Genomic DNA, 22,951 nt, shown 5'->3' on the forward strand with positions numbered 1-22,951 from the left:
ATGATAAGCTGAATTGGAGAACAGAAGTAAGTTTTATTACTAAAACGTGAAGTGCTTTATTTTGATCGATGTCTCGGTATATTAGAATCATTAAGGGGACAAAATGAAAGGGATCATTGTTGCTTATGGATGGCTGGTGGGTAGGTTGTTGGTTTTTATTTTTAGGTTGGTCTTGATGGAACTACTTTGCATTCAAAGAGTGTTTAAGCTGGATTTCATCTAATTTTGTTGTTAAATATTTTTTGTTGTTCTTTTTTGTAAGTTAAATGAATCGATTGTATTATCGTTTGGTTTAAATAAAAACTTGCAAATGGGATTGAAATCTTTTGTGTAGGCATCACGTTGTTGTTTTTTATTTTTATGAAATGCTTTGATAGATTAAGAACTTTAACTGCGTAAAAAAGGATCAAAAGTTAAGGAAAGTCTTTGTGGCTTGACTTGCGAGAATCAAAAATACTTTTTAATATCACAAAAATAAAAAATAAAGTCCTTTTTGCTAATGTTTAAGGTCAAAGCAGTTGGAAATCGTTTAGATATGTACATGTAGTCTACTTGATGGGAAAAGATATTAAGATAAAGCAAATTACATGACATCATGAAGTGCACGACTGGATTTCATAGCTAAAAGGTTATTATAAACATTAATATCAAGCATTGAAGATATTTTGGTGGTTTATATGAAACAGTTAAAATTAATATTTGTGGCAACACAAATTTCTATTTTTAATTGCTTACACAACGACGTTAAGGCTCTTGGAGACTTATATAGTGGAGGATAGGTAATATCTTTATACGTTAAATTTTAATATTGCTTATTTTACCTGAGTGTGTTTTTTAATTCTTCATTTTATTTTATCTCGTTTCATATGAGGCAAATATTATTAATTTTTGTGTTCTTAATCTAACTACTTAATGTGAAAGAAACACATTTGTCTTAATTGAATCTTGTTTTAGGGTTGATTTCATAAAAAGAATCATTCTATTTTTGGCTTCGTAAGTATAAAAGCTCACAGCACTAATAAATTTTTGATAAAAAAAATTGATTTCCAAAATAAAAGCTTACCGCAATAATACATTTTTGATAAAAAAATTGGTTTCGTCAAAGATTGGATTTTTCAATTAAATGTAAAAAGCAATATCATTTGAACGATAGTTCCGGAAAGATTCGCCGCATTCCATTCTTTTGAAGTCATTTTTAATTACTTTTTAGGAATATTCAGCTGGTTGCTATACGGTAACATTTCCGATAACTGATTCAAGAAGATGAAATATTTGACTGCTAATAATCGAATTGCTTTTGCTGAACACCGATTATTTTTAATAAATATGATTTAAAATCATGAAAATGAAATTTTTATTTAAAATCATGAAAATGAAAATATAAAATACCAGTATAGGTATTCATATATGCGTTTCGTCCCGATGTAATGGTTGGGCTCATCAGAAGATGACCATTACACCTTGTCTTGATTGTCTTGATGCATATTTTCTCGAATAAATCGAGACTCTATATAATCCGAGCTACATAGAGCTACTGTGAATTACATCGGAGCAAAACGCATATATGATCATGATTTTAAATACAAATTTAATTTTCATGATTTCAAATCATATTTATTAAAAACTGATTCAAGTTCATCAATTTTATTGTGAGGTAAGACTTCATGGTAGCCAGTATGCGTTTTTTACACCTCAATATCCAAAAGGGAACTTGAAGTTCTGCAGATCAATCTACACTAAACTAGATTAAGCATAATGCGATCGACGACTTGACGTCACTTACAGAAACTTCTCTGCCTTAATATGTGAACACCTAACGCCCATCGTCAAAAACGTGATAGGTTCTTATCAATAAAGAAGACCGTTGATCAGGTGGCACGCATAAGTGGAAAGTGACCTCACCCAACTTGGAGGGCGCAACTGGAGTTATCTATCTAGATGGTGAAGCTTGTTGGCCTTAGTTTACACAGAATTACAGTGCCACGTTAAGTAAGTATAAGTAAGTTCTTGTCGTTAGCTGTTTAATATTTGGCGTTTTTCTTTTTCAGTTCAGAGGTGAGCACTGAGCATAGTCTTAGCTAACAGATAAGAATTCTGAGCAGTTTGTTTTTTGATGATGAAGATGAAGAAATTAATCCAAGGTGAATTATAAGAAATGTCGAAGAAATGTTGCCGAGATTCTCCGACAAGACTTTCAAACAACATTTTCGAGTGAATCCGATTATATTGGATATGTTGTGCCAAGAACTTCTTACCATGGAACAACATTATTATGGACCTGGAAAGGAATCTACCGATATAGAAAAAAAAAATTATGATAACTTTATGGTACTTAGGCAATCCCAAATGCATGAGGTTTGTATTAATGGTTTTTCAATACACTTTTTACTACGATCTATGATTATAGATCGATGACAAGTAGATTCGGCGTTTGAATTGCAAACCTATTCTGAATTATCACCAGCATTTGTGATAATCTCATTCAATTAAATAGGACGAAAAGATTTAAACCATGGTCGAATTCAGATGAGGCTGCCAGAACGTCTGCGCATTATTTGTGGAAAACCCGTTTACCAGGTAATAATCACAATTTGTTAAATATTATTTAAAATAATTATTTATTTTTGAAATTAAATATGTCAAGGAGTAAATGGGTCCATAGATGGTTGCCATATAGCAATTGGAGCACCAACTATATCCCACAACTCCTATATAAATCGGAAAGGATTCCATTCGGTTCTCCTGAAAGGAGTTCGCAACCACAGCCTGAAGTTCACATACTGCTATACTGGCGAAGCAGGTTGAATTCATGACGCGTTCTTATTGAGGAGATCAAAGATAATAGATAAAATCAACTCAGGTTTCCTTACTAAATTGAGTTAATTTATTTCAAAATATTAAGTTAATTAAATGAAATGTATTGGAGGTGAATTCTACATACATGAAGAGCGTTTGAGGGATGAACACAAAATTTTTAAAAGGATTCGCTCCAAATGTCGTGTTTCAATTGAGCGCGCATTCGGATTGCTGGAAGGCAGCTGGAGGAGACTATTCAATATATGTAAGTTCACTGAAGCCTACATCGATTGTGAAATATATTATGGCCTCATGTGTTTAATAAAATATATGTATAGCATCCAACGATACGGCATAAGACTTCATTATTCTTCAAGACGACGATGACAGTGAAGCGGACTCTATCGACCTGCAAACACCTCAAACAAAAAAAGAGAAAGTTTGATGAATGCATTATTTTAAAGCTATATGATAACAACAAAGTATTTTTAAAGTTAAATTGATACAGATGGTAGTAATATTTAAAAAAAAAATCTTATACACAACATATATGTATATAAGTTTCAAAAAGAATGTTCAAATATAGTTTGTTAATCTATATATATAAAAATCAATGCCACTTTTCGTTGTAATTTTATAACTCAACAATGCCTTTACCGATTTGGCTAATTTTGGTCTTGAATTATTCGTGGAAGTGCAGAGAAGGTTTGTACGTAGAGAAAATTTAAAAAAAATATCTTGAAAAGGTGTAAGATCAACATCTTTCTATACTCCCATATACAAACAATTTGTACAAATACTTAAAGAAATCCCGATTTGTTGATTACCTTGGAAATGTAGAACGAAGGCATTGATTTTAGCGACTATTTGATCGGAATAGAAAATTGAATTAACACTTGCATCTTCGGGAATTGCTACTGCATTTCCTGTCCTTCCTCGATAAATTCCTACTGATGAAATAAACACCTGTTGTTAGAAATTGGTGATGGCAAAATACCAACCGACAATACCAACGGATTGATCACTTTACCGAACAATTTTTGTATACAATTGCGCAATCTATAGATTGGTTGAGAGAACGCACCATTTTAGCACAGAAAAACATTCATATCAATGCTATTAATTTTCAAATTCAATCGAAACTGCCAGGTGTCGTCACGACATATAAATCAATTGACAGTGTTATGAATCAAGATGAGGCAATGAATTTTCCAATTGAACTTTTAAATTCATTCGAACCAACTGGTATACCACCGCCTTGCTTGAACCTAAAAATTGGTTCTTTATTAATCCGCCCGAAACTGTGCAATGGCACCAGATTGGTAGTGAAAAAGTTATTTCCAAATTTGATTAAAGCTACAATCTTAACTGGCAAATCAAAAGGAGAAGGTTTTTTGATACCGTGTATTCCTCTGATTCCAACTGATATGACATTTGAATTCAAAATATTACAATATCCTGTGCGTTTATCATTTGCGATATTCATAAATAAGACCCAAGGGCAAACACTTCACGTTTGTGGTGTCAATTTGGAGGAATCATGTTATTCATATGGCCAACTTTATGTTGCCTGTTCGAAAGTCGGTATACCCAACTGTTTATTGATTCATGCTCGAAATGGAAAAACTAAAAATATTGTTTATCCAACTGATTTATACTATCCCATATAGACCCACCATAGTAAGAGCACCCAATTCTTTTTATTTTTTAGTTTTTACTCTTTGCTGATAAATATAATATAAACAATATATCATTTTTGTCATTTGGACTTTTAAATAGCTAGCAGTTTAAAATATTTTTTTGTTTGAATAAATTAACTTAATAATATTTTTGTTATTACTATGCGAATACGTATTTATATACGTAGCGAAGCACGTACCGAGCCGCTAGTGGAATTATGAAAAATTGTGGAAAACTCATACAGACTTCATAAAAGCTGTAATTTTTAAGTTTCTGAACTAATTTTGATGATTGGAACGCTTTTCAGCCTCAATCTAAGTCTCCTTACTGGTTCTCAAAACCATTTTCATTTCAAGCGTCGTCAAGCGGTGCCAAAAAATAGCAGTAGATAATCAATTTTCGAAGAAAATCATCTTCAGTGATGAAGCGCATATTCTCCTCAGTGGTTTGGTCAATATGATGTTTAAATGGTAGACGTGTGCATTCAAGAGGACACAAGCGTCCAAAGGTTCTTTTTTCTCAAAAGCCACCTCTGTCTATCAACTCCTACTCTCACCTCCCCGCGGTGACCATCGGGTGCCTAGTACCTCAACTGGAGATTGGGTTCTAACCCCAGTGCAAAGTTGTTGGGGGCAGTACACGAGAGAGGGGGGAGAGGTGTTTCCACTAAGGCACTTCTCTTTATCCAGGCGGCAGCGGACGAATTCTCGAGATGGAATCAACGGTGGCGTCAACAGTTCCAGTAAGGTTGAACTATTGATTGAACACCATATAGGGCTTCTTCTACATGTTCGGAGCCCAGGCCTGAAAGGAGCAGTTTATGTGGCTCCCCGTCCTTGGAGTTATACTAATTAAGGATCTGGACCTCCAGATTGGGGGTTGTGCCGTCGGGGTGACTTCCTGCAAGTAAAACCAACATAGTTGCGAAGCACCAACAAGCCTCGGATACGGACGGATTTACTGTTGACAATCTACGCAAACGAATTAAGGACAACGAACTTCGGACATGCACGTGGAATGTTAGGTCCTTTAACAGTCCACGTGCAGCCGAACAATTAGCAGAGGCCCTAAACAGCTGCAAGGCAGATATAACCGCCATCCTGCCCTGGCTAAGTCATTAAAATTATCTAAGGAGATTTTACGCCAAGCTAGGAAGAGAAGTCATCTTTGGTGACACAATCGGGAAATACAGCCTGCACGACACCAGCTCCGACAACGGATTCAGGCTGATCGATTTCGCTGCGGGGCGAGATGTTCTGGTAGCTAGCACGTAGTTCACGCATTTTAATATCCACAAGGGGACATACAAATCTCCTGATCAGTCAACTATCAACCAGATTAACCACATTGCGATCGACGCACGACACTTTTCGAGTATACAGGATGTCCGAACTTTCCAAGGGGCCAACATTGACTCGGACCACTACCTCGTTAGTCCATTTGACGCCTGAAATAAATTTGATTCATAAAAATGCTATATGCAATTAGTTTTTTCTAAATTATCTTACCTTCTGCACTAGAGTGACCAACCTCCTTCGCCATTTTTATTGTTTTGACGATGATTTTTTTTAATTTCCCGGCTTTCAAATATCAAACTGTTTGTGTTCTGCTTTTTAATCCGTTTACTCTGTTATTTTATTCTGAGCTCGCAGAACGCGCTGGAAAAATGTCCAGAACTAAAAAAGAAACACGAATTTGAAGCTCTAAACGATCAGAACTCAAAAAGGAACACAATTATTTTTTGACAGTTCGAGCTCTGCCCTCAACTAAAAAAGAAAAACGCCAATCGTTTTCAACGCGTTTAAAGTTAACAAAATTTTCTTCGTTAATTAACAACTACATAAACTAACCCTTTTCAGAAACTACTCACGCAATAATATCATAATTGATTGTGTTGAGTAGTGGCCCAAGTCATGATCCTCAAACACCGCTGGCCAAATAACACAGTGATACTTCTGGCATCAGCACAATTTTTAATTAAAAGTGAATTACGATGATGTACAGGTCGTTATCCCTGTCTTCAGTGTTATAATCATTGCGTAATGAGCGAAAAGTGCCTACTTTTAAAAAACCACTTTTGTAGTAAGTTCTTATAATTTAAACATATTATTCGATTGATAAACGATCCACTACACTGCTTTACAAAAATAGTTTTTTTTTCTGTTGCACAAACAAAGGAATATTTTTTCAAAGGCTTAAGATGTCTTCAATTTGAATCTCGTCTTTAAATTTGTCTATCACATTAGCTTTTGTTTAGATATTCCCCTTTAATAATGCTAAAGACAACCAAAAATAGGCTTTTAAGGCTGAATTTACAAACAACAATTAGACAGTGTCCCGTTATGAAACCTACTATCGACCTTTTATGCGATCTGTTGGCCAGAAGTTTTTTTGTGACCTGACACGTGGTGATGTTGTTTCACCTCGTGTTTGCCTTCTTCATAGCGTCTTGCATTAGCAACAGTTTACAAGTAGCGATTGGTATGCCAGTATGTGCCAAACGTGGTAGGATGGGCTGCACCGTTCCTGGCGAGTTCAGCTGCCTTACAGTTACCTGGAATGTCTCTATGGCCCGGCACCCAGCAAAGGTGAATATTAAACTGCTGTGCCATCTCCATTAGAGATGAGCGGTAGTTATGGACTGTTATAGAGAGAGACAGAGTCCAGAGATTTTATAGCGGCCTGACTATCTGAGAAAATACGGATATCAGATGTTGATATCACGTTTTCAGTTGGGGGATAGTGTAGTCTGTGTGCTTTGGAATTAATTCAAAATACTCAAGAATTACGGAGTTGCCAATGTTGTTGTTAGTCCACTACGACGAAGCTTTGAGGCGAATAGCAGAGCTTGCAGCTATTTGTTTGCTAATTATGTCAAGAGGTATTAGGTAGGATAAGGTGTCCAGTGCCGCAGATGGGGTCTTGCGAAGCGATCCGCTAATACATAGGTGAGCTGAACGTTGGACTTTATTTAATTTGTCGCGGTTTATAGCTTTCTCTAAAGCAGTCCACCATACTGCCATACCGTACATTAATAGCTTTTTTGCAAGAAAAGAGAGCTACAATAGCTTTTTTGACTCTTTCCTGTACGTTGCGTTTCCAATTTAGTTCTTTATCTGAAACAAGACCCAGGTATTTAGCCTCGTCGGAGAATTTTAATTGGATTCCTTTTATGTATGGAGGGTTGACAAATGGAATTTTGTATATCTCCTCGAAAATAAAACTAAATCCGTTTTGTGTGGGTTAACGCCCAGTCCACACCGATCAGCCCAAAGTATTAGTCTGTCTAAGGCATTTTGTAAGAGTTCTTTTAAGGTGTTAAGATGCTTTCCTGACACTGCTATATTAACGTGCGTCGTCCGCATAGGCTATCTATAGAAGCCCTCCACCTCCAGTCTAGTTAGGATTGCGTTCATGACTAGGTTCCAGAGGATAGATGATAGAACACCACCTTGCGGTGTCCCTTTACTTACGAATAGTCTGCCAAAAGAGTTGCCCAGTTTTAAGTTGATTATTCTGCTACTCAGCATTAAATGAATCATGTCCCGAAGCGAACTCTCTACATTTAGAGATGTTAGTCAGATGTGATTGCAGATGTGTCTACATTGTTAAAGGCACCTTAGATGTCAGGGAAAGCAGCCATAGTGAACTCTTTATGATGGAGGGAATATTCTACGGTGCGTACTAAGGTGTGTAACGCTGCTTCCACCGATTTTTCTTGATAATAGGCAGAAGTCTTGTATCAGTACTTGCCTTAAAAGGATATCAATCAATCTTAAGAAGGAATGATGATAGACTTAAAGGTCGCAGATCTTTAGGATTGACTTGCGACCATTTACCTGCTCTGGGTATAAAAACAACTTTACCTTCTTTCCATGCATAGGGAATATGACCAGGTAAAGACAATTGGTAAAAATTGCCTCAAGGATTGGTGCAATTATGTCAGAAGTTTTTTTTGTAGCTCGGCTGGTATTATTCCATCTGGTCCTGCAGATTTAAATGGTTTGAAGGTGTTGAAAGCCCATTGTAGCTTGTTCCTTGTGATCAAACCTTGTTGATATGTTGTATTGGGAATCAAAAGTACCTATATAATTTTTGCAAGTTTCGGTAAGAGAATTAACACAAAAGTAAGTCTCCAATAGTAAGTTTAGCAATTCCTTACCGACTGATAGGGAATGTAAATTTACCAAACAGCCAAGTCAAGTTTTTTGTCTGCATTTCATTTGTAGTATCTCATTTTCAGACTCATGCAATTCAAATTATGGATAGACACGCAACGGATCAATGATTAAAGCTATTAAGGCGTATCAATATTCGTGAATATTTTGGTCAAGTTAATCGTCCAATTTGTTCAAAAATTGTTCAAAAATTTGATCCAACCAGGTCTGTAGGAGATGTGAAAACACTAGTTCATGATGATACAGCTCGTAATGCAGAAAATAAAGCCACTTGAGTCTTGACCATTGTCAGATCGGTATCAAAATATGGTAGTAGACTATCAATTTGCGAAGAAGGTAAAAAAGCGCTTTAGCGATGAGGCGCATTTTCACCTCAGTAGATTTGTCAACAAGCAGAATTGGAAAAATGATTGTAGTGAGTAACGAGTGGCTGGTACAGTTTATGTGTTGGCGGCATCATTAATCTGTATTTCTGCCAAAAAATACTAAATTTGTTAAATATATATACATTATGTATATCTTATTATTTTTAAGTATATCTTTATGTTTTTTATTGTAAAAGGTTGCATTTCAAAAACTTAACACGATAGATTGATTTTGAAGTCAGATTCCACCTTATTTATCGTTAGTGACAGACATTTAATTAAAAATTAAATTTAATCGATTGAATCAAACATAAAAACTAATGGAAAATGTTTTTTGGTCATTTATTAATAGTAACAAATTTTTTCTAGCAGTACCTTGGTACCAGTACCTTGGTTCTACATTTTCGGATCTTTTAAATATTTGTAACTCGTTTGCCCATTACTTCGTATCAAATTATTCGAAATTTAGTTTAGATCCATTAGGAATAGCCGAATTATCAGTTATAAGGTTGACATAGGACAATTAGAAATTAATATTTCGGAAATCGAAGAAGGTCTCTTGAATTTAAATAACGATTGATGAAATGAAACCAATTATTTAAAAGAGATATGTATACTTCCTATATCTAAGCCCCTTTATTTCATCTTCAATGCCTCTCTTATGAAAGGTGAATTTATTTTAGTGTGGACAAAATCATTTATTTCTCCAATTCATTAAAATGGTCCTAAGCAGGAAGTAAGTAACTACCGTCCTGTTTGTAAATTATCAAGTATACCGAAACTTTTGGAGACAATTATGTATATGTGAAAAATTGACATTTTTCCTTAAGGAGCATATTTCACCTTTTCAACATGGCCTTATGGCAGAAAGATCCACTACCACTAATCTTTCTATCTTATCCAATTTCGTTTTAAATAAACTCGAAGAAGGCTACCAAATTAATGTTATCTACACTGAGTTAGTCATACTGTTTTAATTGCAAAACTGAACCAATTTGGTTGTCACTCAAATATGTTGAAATGGTGTGCTCTCTAGTCCAATTATTGCTAGCTCGGGTGTCCCGCAAGGAAGCCATCTTGGTCCCCTTTTTTTTAATATTTTTGAACGATGTGGCTGATATCTTCTTCTAGTACACTTTTATTTGCAGATGATTTAAAGTTTTTCAGATGCATACATTCTTTAAACGATTGTATTCTTTTGCAAAATGATCTCCAAAAGTTAACAGAATGGTGTACAATTAACCAATGATTCTTGAAAGTTAATAAATGTCAAATTTGTTCCTTTTGCCGAAATTTTTCAAAAATTTCTTTTGATGACAAAGTTAATAACTTTGTTCTTGAAAGAGTTTTAATGAAAAAGGACCTTGGTGTAATGTTTGACTTAAAACTAAACTTCAACAAGCATATAGAATATATTGTAGCTAAATCCAATTCAATGCTGGGTTTTATTAAACGTAATTCAGACTTTAAGGATCCTTTTGTCCTTAAATCTCTATTTAACTCCTTTGTTAGATCAAACTTAGAATACTGTTGTGTGATTTGGAATCCTTACTACAATATTTATTCAAATAGAATTGAAATGATCCAAAACAAAAGTACAAGGTTTATAATTCAGAAATTAGGTTGTAACATCGAAATCCCTTCATATTCGACTAGATGTAAACTTCTTGAAACTCAGTTACTTGAAAATAGACGAAAAATGGTTTCAGTAATGTTTATAAGTGACATTTTGTCGCATCATATCAAATGCCCTTTCCTTGTATCGTTGCTTATTCCCAGAAAAGGAACATAGGGTAAGCTATGCTCGTAATGCACCTTCAACTCGCCGTGTTAGAGAAACGAATCTCATTTCAAATCATATTGATTTTAATTTTCATATAAACAGATGAAAAATAATATACTTTTGTTCTCTTGGAATTAGTTAAAAAAACCATGTTTATATAATTGTTATTTTAAACACTTAATGTTATATGTACATTATTATGCCTATTTTTTTTTTTTTTTGTAAATGATTATTTATTTCTCGACCTTTTGTAATCTAATTGTAGATGTTAAGATCTCTATTTGATGTGAATAAATAAATAAATAAAAAATGTATGATTGGAGTTTTAACGATAGCTTTCAAATTCCAACTACCAACTTAAAACCACGAAAAGAAAGACTCCATACAATAAACATTCTATCGTGTTATGCTTAAATTTGTTTAAAAAGTTATCTTGTTATGCTTAAATGAGTTTTAAAAATTGATATATTTATCTATATCGTACAAAACTTTGCTTAGTTTTCACTTTCATATACATAATTTGATTCTGACTTGATGTTAAGTCAATTTCTGGTGAGCTTTTTCGATTATCTAACCAAAAATGTATCTTCTAAATATCCTACAGCAATAGCCCTCCACATGCAATTATAAGGCAATCTACATATGCAATAAATATACATATAGAAACCTATATCCTTTAAATTTTCCATCATTTTACCATAACCCATCTCTTTTCCATGTCTAAATTATTAACATTTAACTGACCTTATAAACATAACCTCAGAATTGATTTAAGATGTCTTCCTTTAATTGATTTAAGATAATGCTTTGTTTTCTCATTTCATATAACATAATGCATCATATAACAGTATTTTATATGTGTCCTTAAAATGGCTTCAGACGCATATGATGAGCTGACCATCAGACAAGGAACCAACCATAACAACGACGACGAGGACATCTACGACGACGACGTCTACAACGGAAAGGACCAACAAGCGTTATGTGCTTTTGGCCAAGTGCGCAAGAAGGAATATTCCTAAATATTTATATGTATAGGAGTTTGTATATAAGAGATAGAGAACATTCTCAATTTGCATTGATCATTTACCGTCCTTTTGATTAGGCAATAAATAATTAATTTATCAAGTGTATGCAATATATGAAGTGATAAATTAAGTACTGACACGTACAACTATGGGTGTTTGTGAATGCTCATAGCATTATGCTCCAACTTAAGCCAAAGTACATAAATATAAATATATATATGTTGCAGAAAGATCCTTGTACCAGACACTATACTCGTACTATATTCTCTCATGCTAGTTTATGGTCAAATGGCCAAATTAATTGTTAATTACGTCTAGTCCTATATAATGGTATTTTGAAATAATTCAGTGTCTGGGTGTATGGATGGAAGGTAAGTAAACACACAACTATAATGTGCATGTACTCGAATATGTATTTAAGTTATGTTTTTGTGGATTATAATGGTTGCTTAGCATCGTTTCCGGGTTATTTAATTTATTGCATTTTTTGTTTTGTTAAGCCTAAAGACAGTAATAAACATTGCCATTTTAAGAGGTTTGTAAAATGTTTTAATTTAATTACATAAATACTTCAATTCTTAGCCTATTTTAAATTCAACCATACAGTGTTAAGTTTTATTGAATTGTTGGGAATTATATTAAAAAAAAAATTGCACGGAAAATATCTTTTAAGCTATCCAAAAAACAAAAAGTTCAAATTGAGTGTTATAATATTTTTTGCACCTCAACCCGAAATTAACAAAAACTCTGCCGAAATTAAATTTAAACTAGCGGACCCTACAGACTTCGTCCTTTCATAAAGATGTGTTATGTGGTAGTTTTTTGTTTCTACGTATTTTGTAGTACTGTGATTAAAAAACAATTAAATGAAACATATAGGGATTTAAAAGTAAGTAATCGCTGTATTGTATTGTTGTTCAAATGGTAGACATGTGCATTCAAGAGGACACAAGCGTCCACAGGTTTTTCTTAAAACCAACCTCTGTCTATCAACTCCTACTCTCACCTCCACGTGGTGAACATCGGGTGCCTAGTACCTCAACTGGAGATTGGGTTCCAACCCCAGTGGAAAGTTGTTGGGGACAGCAAACGAGAGAGTTGGGGAGAGGTGTTTCCACTAAGGCACCTCTCCTTATCCAGACGGCAGCGGAAGAATTCCCGAGATGGAATCAACGGTGGCGTCTACAGTTCCAGTAAGGTCGAACTACTTAGTGAACACCTTATAGGGCTTCTTCGATTTATTTGGAGCCCAGGCCTGTGAGGAGCGGTTTTATCCGGCTCCCCATCCTTGGAGTTATACCTAGGATCTGGCCCTCCAGGTTGGGGGTTGTGCGTCGGGGTGACTTCCTGGCCACGTAAAAGCTTTCATAGTTGCGAAGCACCAACAAGCCTCGGATACGGACGGATTTACTGTTGACAACCAACGCAAACGAATAAAGGACAACGAACTTCGGATATGCACGTGGAATGTTAGGTCCCTTAACAGACCACGTGCGGCCGATGAATTAGCGGAGGCCCTAGAACGATATAAAGCAGATATCACCGCCATCCAGGAAATACGATGGGATGGGCCGGGCAAAAAGAGGATGAAAAACTGCGATATTTACTATGGTGACTGCTACCACGAAAACCAACAGCGCTTATTTGGATGCGGATTCGTCATCGGAGCCAGATTTAGGCAAGAAGTCTTGAGCTATAGGTGCATCAATGAGCGCCTCATGACCATACGCATCAAGGTTAAATTCGGCAACATAAGCCTGATATGCGCGCACGCACCCACATAAGAGAAAGACGACAACACCAAAGATATGTTCTTCGAGCTCTTAGACAAAACATATGAGCAGTGCCCTAGCTACGATATTAAAATAGTCCTGGCGATTTTAATGCCAAGCTAGGAAGGGAAGACATCTTTGGTGGAATAATTGGGAAGAACAGCCTGCACGACAACACTTCCGACAATGGATTCAGGCTCATAGATTTTGCTGCGTGGCGAAACGTCATGGTAGCCAGTCGAGAGGAACGCCGACTTCTCAGAAGGAAAAAGAGGGCATGAGAAGCGTGCGGTCAAAGATGTTGAGAGGTATAAAAGCAGGAATGAGGTTCGAAAGTTTTATGAACAGGTGAAACGAAATTCAGAGGTACATAAACCTAGAGCCGAAGGCTGCAAAGACGAAAGTGGAAACATCATAGTGGAACCGCAGTCAATGCTGTGGATATGGAAGGACCACTTCTGCAGACTGTATAACGGCGACGAAGAACTGAATTCCGCTGTCAGGCAGGATGATCCATTCATTATAGACGACGAAAGCAAACAATCCCGTCCTCCCGACTTAGACGAAGTAAAGATTGCCATATCTAAGTTAAAGTCTAATAAAGCCGCTGAAGCAGATGGCTTGAATGCCGAGCTCTTTAAAGCAGCTGGAGATAAGTTGGTTAGGAGCATGCACCAACTTATCTGTAAGATATGGTCGGAGGAAAACATGCCCGATGAATGGAACCTCAGTATTGTTTGCCCGATCCTGAAAAAAGGAGACCCTCTAAACTGCACCAACTATAGAGGAATAAGTCTACTTAACATCGCCTATAAAATCTTCTCTGCCATAATATGTAAACGTCTAAAGCACATCGTCAACAACCTGATAGGTCCTTATCAGTGTGGTTTTAGACCAGGAAAGTCCACAGTTGATCAAATATTCCCATTACGGCAGATCCTGGAAAAAACTCAAGAACACCAAATCGACAACCACCATCTTTTCATCGATTTCAAGGCCGCAGATGACAGCATCTACAGGGACGAGCTGTATAGAGCCATGTCTAGTTTTGGCATCCCTGCCAAACTCGTCCGTTTGTGCAGGATGACCATGGAGAATTCACACTGCTCCATAAAGGTTGGAAACAACTTAACAGAACCTTTTGATGTCAAAAAAGGTTTTAGACAAGGTCATGCGCTGTCATGCGATTTTTTTAACATCGTGCTTGAAAGAATAGTGCAGAGCTCACACGTCATAACTAGAGGCACTATCTTTCAAAAGTCTGTCCAATTACTGGCATATGCTGATGACATTGACATAATCGGAAGAACTCAGCGTGATGTCAATGGGGCTTTTGTGAGTATTGAGGCAGAGGCGGCAAAAATGGGTTTAACGGTTAATGAGGGCAAAACAAAGTACATGCTGTCGTCTAGAAAGGACATACAACACCGACGTTTTGGTCAAAACGTCACAATCGACAGACGTATCTTTGAGGTAGTCAAGGACTTCGTCTAAACACCAGTGCTGAGATCAAACGCAGAATAACTCTTGCTAACCGCTGTTTCTTTGGACTAAGAAAGCAATTGAGTGGTAAAGTCCTCTCTCGAGGGACCAACGTGTTGCTATATAAGACCCTTATCATCCCCGTCCTGCTATACGGTGCAGAAGCATGGACCATGACAAAAGCGGCTGAAAGCACCTTGGGTCGCTTCGAGAGAAAAATTCTTCGTGTGATCTACGGTCACGTATGCATCGAAGGGGAGTGGAGGAGAAGATGGAACGACGAACTGTTCGGGCTGTACAGCGACGTAGACTTAGCCAGAAGAGTAAAAGTCCAACGATTAAGATGGCTGGGTCACGTAGAGCGCATGGAAACCAATGCTCCGGCCCGGAAAGTCTTCGAATCCACACCCACAGGACAGCGCAGTAGAGGAAGACCGCGGATCAGGTGGCGCGCACAAGTGGAAGGTGACCTCACCCAACTTGGAGCGCGAAACTGGTGACATCTAGCTAGGGACCGAGCTAGATGGAGAAGTTTGTTGGGTGAGGCCCTAGTTCACACAGGACTGTAGCGCCACCTTAAGTAAGTAAGTAATCGCTGTATTGTTAACCATGTGAATCATTATTATTAACATAAGTCAGTTTTATTATAATTGTAGTGCTATGTGATGTACGATATTTTTTGTTCGACCACAAACACTTAATGATTGACCCTGGAACTTCTTAATACTTAAACTAAAATGGCGCATCAGTCGGAATCATCCTTTATACTTTCCTTTGAGTATAGTTGCTTTTATCACGTTGTTTAGTAATTTTTTGATCACTAAGGCCGCCAATTCACGACACAAAATAACTGCGCAAACTGAAATTTTACTCAAGTCGGTTTGTGCAAAACACGATACAAGTGAACTGCGCAGTTCTCAGTTTAAAAAAGTTTTCGTTCGTGCAACATGAGTTCAAAATGAGCTCTTTATATATTGCTTGCTATTGCAATAAAGAAAAAAATAAAAACTCAGTGCAAAAAAAGCTCATAGACTTTACTTTTCATTATCCTGTTGCTATATTCTGGGCTTTTTATTTTCCATAGAGCCGGATGTTCTTTATAAAGTTCGAGGAACTCGCTCCAGAACTTTTCTTCATCAGCTAGTATAAAAAAAAAAACAATGTTTACTGGCGTAAATAAAATTTTTATACTGAGCGGTTGCACAGTTTTTGACATTCACGACACAAATAACTGCACAAATTTAAGACTTGAGCAAAAATATCAAAATTGTTTTAATTTTTACACAGTTAACTGCACAAACCGCTTAAACAACCCCATTCACAACACAACTAAACTGCGCAAAGCCTGGTTTATGCAGTTATTTTGTGTCGTGAATTTAGGGCCTAAGGCACCACTTATAGCTATCATTGGTTTTCATCATTGAAAACAAACATTGAAATTTTCTGAACAGGTCGTTTATAGTAAAGTTTCTGTCATTGAACAAAATTTCCTGATTGAAATCCACAGAAAAACTTTTACTGACAGTAATCTGTCATTAGAATTGTGTGAAATTGGAACACAAATCAGTGGAACGATTTACATAACATTATTACATTACACACTACTCAGCGGTAGGTTTCGAGACGGTCCTGCATCTGTCTACTAACCACGCTCATTGATGCTTGATTTCGGTGATCGATGGTAACCGAAGCTTTATCAATGACTAGGCCGTTGCCGTGTGGAACGATTTGTTTCACTTTTGAACATAAAAGTATCAGCTGTTGAGGAAAATGTATTTCCGTTAAGAAAATAGAAAAATACATTATTAGGGAAAAACAAATGCGCAATTACACTTTTTTTTCCTCAAAAAAATTCCTTGCGCGATTTCCGATTGATTTCAATGATAGCTAAAACTGGACCCTAACCGTGTACCGTTGAAAAGACGCGGTTGGTTGATATTTGGCAACATTACAACTATTAATCCAACCTTTAATTGAAGATTTTGAGGTGTCAATCCTGGCAAATCCAGCGAGTTTAAAAATTCCGATGGATAGTTGTCTACATCATCTTGGTTAGTAGCCGGATAAACTGATTTATATTATATCCTCGATTCGCCTAAAATTTGTCCTTGAATTTTAATATGTAATTAATTTCCATCTATGTATCTTACAGCCAATATATGTAGCTCGGTCACTCATCCAATCATGGTTTCTGTAATTTGGAGAGACATCTGGAAAAACCTTCGAATGAGTTCATCTTTTGATTGCGTTAACTGACAACAAATTTTGGGGATAGTAAATGCAGCCAGTCAACATGTCTTTAGGAAATTTGCCATTACCAATGTCAATGAGTTGTTTAGAAAATTTTTTTCCAAATTGGTTGTTTTGCAACTCGACACGCATATTCTTGCTTAAATTAAATACTTTGACATGTTTTCAAAAATTGGATGACTTTAGACATGCATTGATTTCATCAGCTGGCGTTGATCGTGGAATCACTGGCAATGTTTGACGAATATCTCCTACAAATACGATAATTGCACCACCAAATCTGTTATTATTGCTTCGTAGATCTTTTAAGTTTCTGTCTAAAGCCTCCAAAGATTTTGTATGTGCCATCGTACATTCATCCCAAACTATCAATTTACATCGCTGCAAAGCCTTTGCCATTGCAGAGTTCTTCGAAATGTTGAAGGTTAGAGTTTTTTTTGCATATTTAAAGGCAATTTTAGTGTTAAATGGGCTGTTCGTTCACCCTCAAGCAAAGTTGCTTCGATTCCCGACAAAGTGAGTGTAAGTGCAACTTTATTTTGTGAGCAAATTGTTGCTACGAGTAGTATTAATGAAATCAAAAAAGTTTTTCCTATACAACCAGGAGCATCTAAGATGTAAATCCCTCCAGTTTTATAATTTGTTACTTTCATGAGAGTATCAAATACATACTACTGTTGTTCATTCAATTAAGGGAGACTTGTTTGAATTAATTCTTTGAAAGTGTTGAGATCATACAATTTTTTGAAAGCAGCTGGATTCAAACTAGCGCTATTATTAATTGAATGTCACGCTTGCGCTTCACGCTTCGTTCAATTCGGTCGTCAGGTTCCTGTGCTGTAATTAGATTGGTAATTAGCTTGGTTTGTAGCATTTATGGTTCTCCTAAATAAGTTACTTTGTCTTATGGGAGGCATATCAAACACACTCTACAAAAAACACGATATACGTACGAATTTGTTTCAATCGTTTATAATTACCACACTTGAATACTGTCAAATCGATATCAACACTTTTTAACCTCCTATAGGAAGTTTTTGTAATGGGTCCGATTTGTCAAAGTGAAAATATTGATATTTCTCGACGTTTCAAGGTCCCTAGAGTCGAAATAAAAGATTTATAGAAAAATATCTTTGCCTGCGTGTTGGTAAAAATTGAATATCGATTCAAATATCTTTTCAAAAACTTTAAATTTAGGCTTCAAATTTATTTTATCTTATAAAAAATATTATTTTCAACCTTCTAAAAAATGTTGAGAAAAATCGAATTGACAGTTTTATTACAAAAAATAAAAACCTAAAAAAAAAATGAATAAAAGTTAGTAAAAATTGATTTTCGGTTCAAATATCTTTTCAAAACTTTGAGATATTAGCTTTAATTTACTTTTATCTTTCAAAAAATTCAGTAAAATTTTGAAAAAATCCAATTGACAGTTTTTTTTTACAAAAAATTAAAAACCAAAAAAATATGTATAAAAGTTTGAAATATTGGCTTTAAATTAATTTTGTCTTATAAGAAATATTGTTTTCAACATTCGATAAAATTTTGAAAAAATCGAATAGACAGTTTTTTTACAAAAAATAAAACTCTTAAAAAAAACAATACTAAAACTTGGTTAAAATTTACTTTCGACTCATATAGCTTTTCAAAAATTAAAAATATTGTCTTCAAACTTATTTTATGTCACAGAAAATATTGTTTTCGATATTCAGTAATTTTTATATAAAAATTCAACAGTCGGTTCTTTCATAAAAAGTGTTTTAAGTAAGACAAATCGACAGACGGGATGGGAAGTTATCAGTGTGGGTTGCATCCCAGCCTCTTTGTTAATTTCAAATAAGTTAGGTCCAATTACATCAGCAGTCTTAAACCGCAACCAGGTAAACCTAAGGTAGTTTACCAAACACAAGTTTTATAAATGATCGAGGTCTATTTGGAGATCAAAGCAATCATAAATGGAATTCACTTTTAAAAGATGGCTGCCCTGGGGAACTCCTGAGGTACATTTAATAGATCTCGAGGTTCGATTGTCAAGTTTCACTTTTTGTACCCTATCAGTTAAAAAAGATGAAATGCACTGAAGGAGATGATAAAGATAAGTTGAATATAATTTGGAATGGAAAGCATACACAACTAAAGCATTTTTTTAAGACAAGAGCAGGAATGCCATCGACACAAGGAATGTGAGTTAGTTTCAGATTCTGAAGACCATTTAATACTTCAGATAATCCTAGGTGTATTGAGACAATGTCTATTTAAGGGGTAATATCTGAAAGAAAACCTAAGTTTCCTTGTGAAGTTGAGGAAACTGATTCAACAAATTTAGCAGGAAGATCAAGAGTTATATTAATGTCAGTAGAATTATCCCCTCTAAAATTCACGTAGTTGGAATGCCAATTGATTTTCTTTTAGAATTAATTAAACTATCACTTTTAAAATTAAGCTCAATATTCGAAATATAATTCTGGTGCAATAATTTGCTGAAAACCATGAATTCTTTACGAATTTTACAAAATTAATGTTTGTCAACTAAATTGTTTGGCATTTTATATTTGGCAAATGATTTATTTTTTAAATTTTTTTAATGAGCCAGCCTTTTATTATACCACGGAGGTTTTAAAATATTCTTTTATAAGGTACAAATAAGTTAAAAACTGTATTTAAGGTGCCCGTGAAGCGGTATTCAGTATTCCAGTCTACAGTTCCAAGATAATTATCGAGTTCAATAAAGTTTGATTTAAAGAAGTTTGGAAACACTAGTTTTGACAGTTTACGTACGTTTCATGTCTTGTGTCACTGTCAAACATCTTTAGGTCGGACTGTAATTTAGATATGAATGGTTTTACGAACGACAAACGCTTGTAAATAATTAGATTTTCTTATCAAAATGCGTGCTCTGTTAAGAAAGTTCATCACCATTTTCTTCCATTTTATGATCAGTTTAATCGACCTATTGAGGAGGCTATTGGTTTTAAATTGAAGCCAAACAATCTAGCACTAATGGGCTCTTGAAAAGTTAATGGCAGATCAATTTTTTGTATAGAAAAATTGTGGTCAACTACGAAATTCATTTCTCGTTAAATTAATACGCAAACCAACAAAACTACTGTAATTGGAGAGAAAAGCAGTCAAAAGAAGCATTGCACTTTCAAAAACTACCAATGCACCCAGAAAAAGTATTTTTTTATTAAATTCCTAAAGTTCTTAAAAAATTACACGTTAGTAACTTACTTGTCTCTTGAGCAGTATTGAAAGAAGTTCAGAATTATTTCTGACAATAACCATCTTTGATGCATTACCATCATAATTTATAACTTGCCTCCAGGTAAACCCAATTTAAGTCCTACTATCAAGCAAATTGATTTGTTCTTTAGCCGTACAACACGAATATAAAAAGTGTTATTATACTCTGTATTAACTGTCATTATAAAATTCATAAAAACAAAGAACTACAATTTCCAACTACAACTCCTTTCAAAATGCATCTTGCTATTCTATTGCTCGTACTGTATGTTTAACATGAAAAGGGTATTGGAATACACGCTTATTAAAAAAAACCTTAAAATATTTTATGAACTATTTACGAGTACTTTGTCCAATTCAAAAACTAATTAACTATATACGCCCAAAGGTCTTTCAATGTGTTTCGATAGCAAAAAGGCGTAAACATATCGCTGTTTTAAGGACATTTTCAAACAAGAAACAATTTAAATCAGAAAACTCATACAAAACCTTAAAATAAACTTAAACAAATAAAAACAAAAGAAAGACAATCAAAAAATTCAACCATCACCACCCACTCACTTATTCACTCACCCACTCACTCCACTCCAGTATATACCAGTATATAAAAGCCGTCGAAGACATTAGGTCAAATAAATGGGAATTATATCCTTTCATTCATTTAACACATTTATTTCGAATGGCTTTTCACGTCAAACAAAATTCAAGAACACACTCAGAAATACAAACGTCCATTGAATTCCAGATCAGAATACAAAAACAACAAAACACCCAAGACAGCCTGCTTAAGCTTTAGGTATATACATCTACCCCTATACTAAACCAAAGGCAACGGCAAAGGCACAAAAGTCAAACCCACTGACACCATCGACAGAAGGAGGTGGCTCCCCTTCCATTCTTCCAACCATCTTCGATTGAATCAAATTGACAAATACCTTTGTTTGGCCGTAATCCCTAACTGATTGATTTCGATGATCCTCGAGATTTGATAGAGTAATGTTCATATTGAATTGTTGGTTGTGTTTTATTTTATTTTTTGTCTATCCTTATTTTTCTTTCTTTTTCTTTTCTCGGCTTCTGCTCTTGGCGCCTGATGATGTCCCCTTCCTTGCTTGCTTGCTTCGTCCGTGAAGGGACATCACAATGCAAGAAAAGAAACAAGAAAAGCCAGAAGATATCAAAGGATTTTTCATGTGCTCTGCATTCATCAGATACAATACCTACTCGTATTATGATTCCACTTGCTTTTTCAATCCCATTCTTCACTCATCTTAAATCTCCTTTGCCCCTTTGGCCTCTTTGGCCTGCTTGCCTCGTCTCAACCCTCTCGCAATCCCTAAAAAAAAGTATTTATTTCAATTTAATTTGAACACCCTTCGTATGGTGTGGCATCTGTCCGGCCCGGCCCAGCACATCTTCATCTTCATCGGCCTTGGCATCGACATCAACATCAACATCGGCATCAACATCGACTTCGGAACAAGAACCATAGGATGTTGCATTACAATAAGCTATTTCAGCATCCAAACCAAACTGAGCCGATCCGAGTTCACAGCTCCCAGTTCCCAGCTCCCGGCTGCTCCCTGTACAAACAGCACATAAGAATCGGGATCTTTGACAAAAGTAGTTCCAGGGGGCAGCCACAACAAACACTAGAGAAAAGGATAGGACTAAAGTGTATTATTTATCCTATTTGATAAATAGCAAGGACAACGTCAAATAGCGAACAGAAACGGAAGCGATGAAAAGGATGACAACAGACAACAGCAACAGAAAACATTCAGGGCAAAGCAAACAATCATCTTTTGACACTTCCTCGCGTCAATGATTCCCAAAGTATGATATAGAATTAGATGCCATCTGCTGGTGATGTTGAAAGATGGGGTTGCTATGTTGAATGGTGTGATGACGAAGATAGGGATACGGATGTGGATGTGGATGCGGATGGCCTTGGCGTTTTGGTTCAGTACTCGTATTCAGTCGACTTTTCTCATACCTTCAAGTATATTCAGAGAGCCGACTTTCTTCGATTACTTTCATTAGGATCTATTGGTTTGATGGAGCCGTGGAAAAGTACGCCGAAAGGGGTAAATTTCATTCGACATAAAAGGCAGACAATATTTTTTCTTTGCCCCATCTTTCGAAAAAAATACAACAACAAAAAAAGTAAAAAGTTCTTTAATGAGAAAAGTTCTTGCCGGATATAATCATCGTACAGCGTATAACGTCTGTGGTGGCAAACTGAGGCGACACCCATAGATAGAAACGCTACACCTCTCCTCGCCTCGCCTTACCACCAAAGCCCAAAGAACAGAAACAAACAAAATCACAAAAGTCACAAAAATAATAGCAAGTAAAAGCATCAGGAGAAGCA

General features: G+C 35.6%; 1 protein-coding gene across 1 annotated transcript in view; it reads left to right on the forward strand.

Moving 5' to 3' along the window:
- Positions 1 to 15,412: 15,412 nt before the first annotated feature.
- Positions 15,413 to 22,951, forward strand: part of LOC129938517 (uncharacterized) — a 111,853-nt gene continuing 104,314 nt past the window's right edge. Inside the window, exon 1 of the mRNA XM_056046139.1 lies at positions 15,413 to 15,672. The gene's annotated coding sequence lies outside the window, so the exon portion shown is untranslated. The remainder of the gene's footprint in view (positions 15,673 to 22,951) is intronic.

The sequence above is a fragment of the Eupeodes corollae genome, chromosome 1, assembly GCF_945859685.1.
Source record: "Eupeodes corollae chromosome 1, idEupCoro1.1, whole genome shotgun sequence".
In the NCBI taxonomy this organism is placed as follows: Eukaryota; Metazoa; Arthropoda; class Insecta; order Diptera; family Syrphidae; genus Eupeodes; species Eupeodes corollae.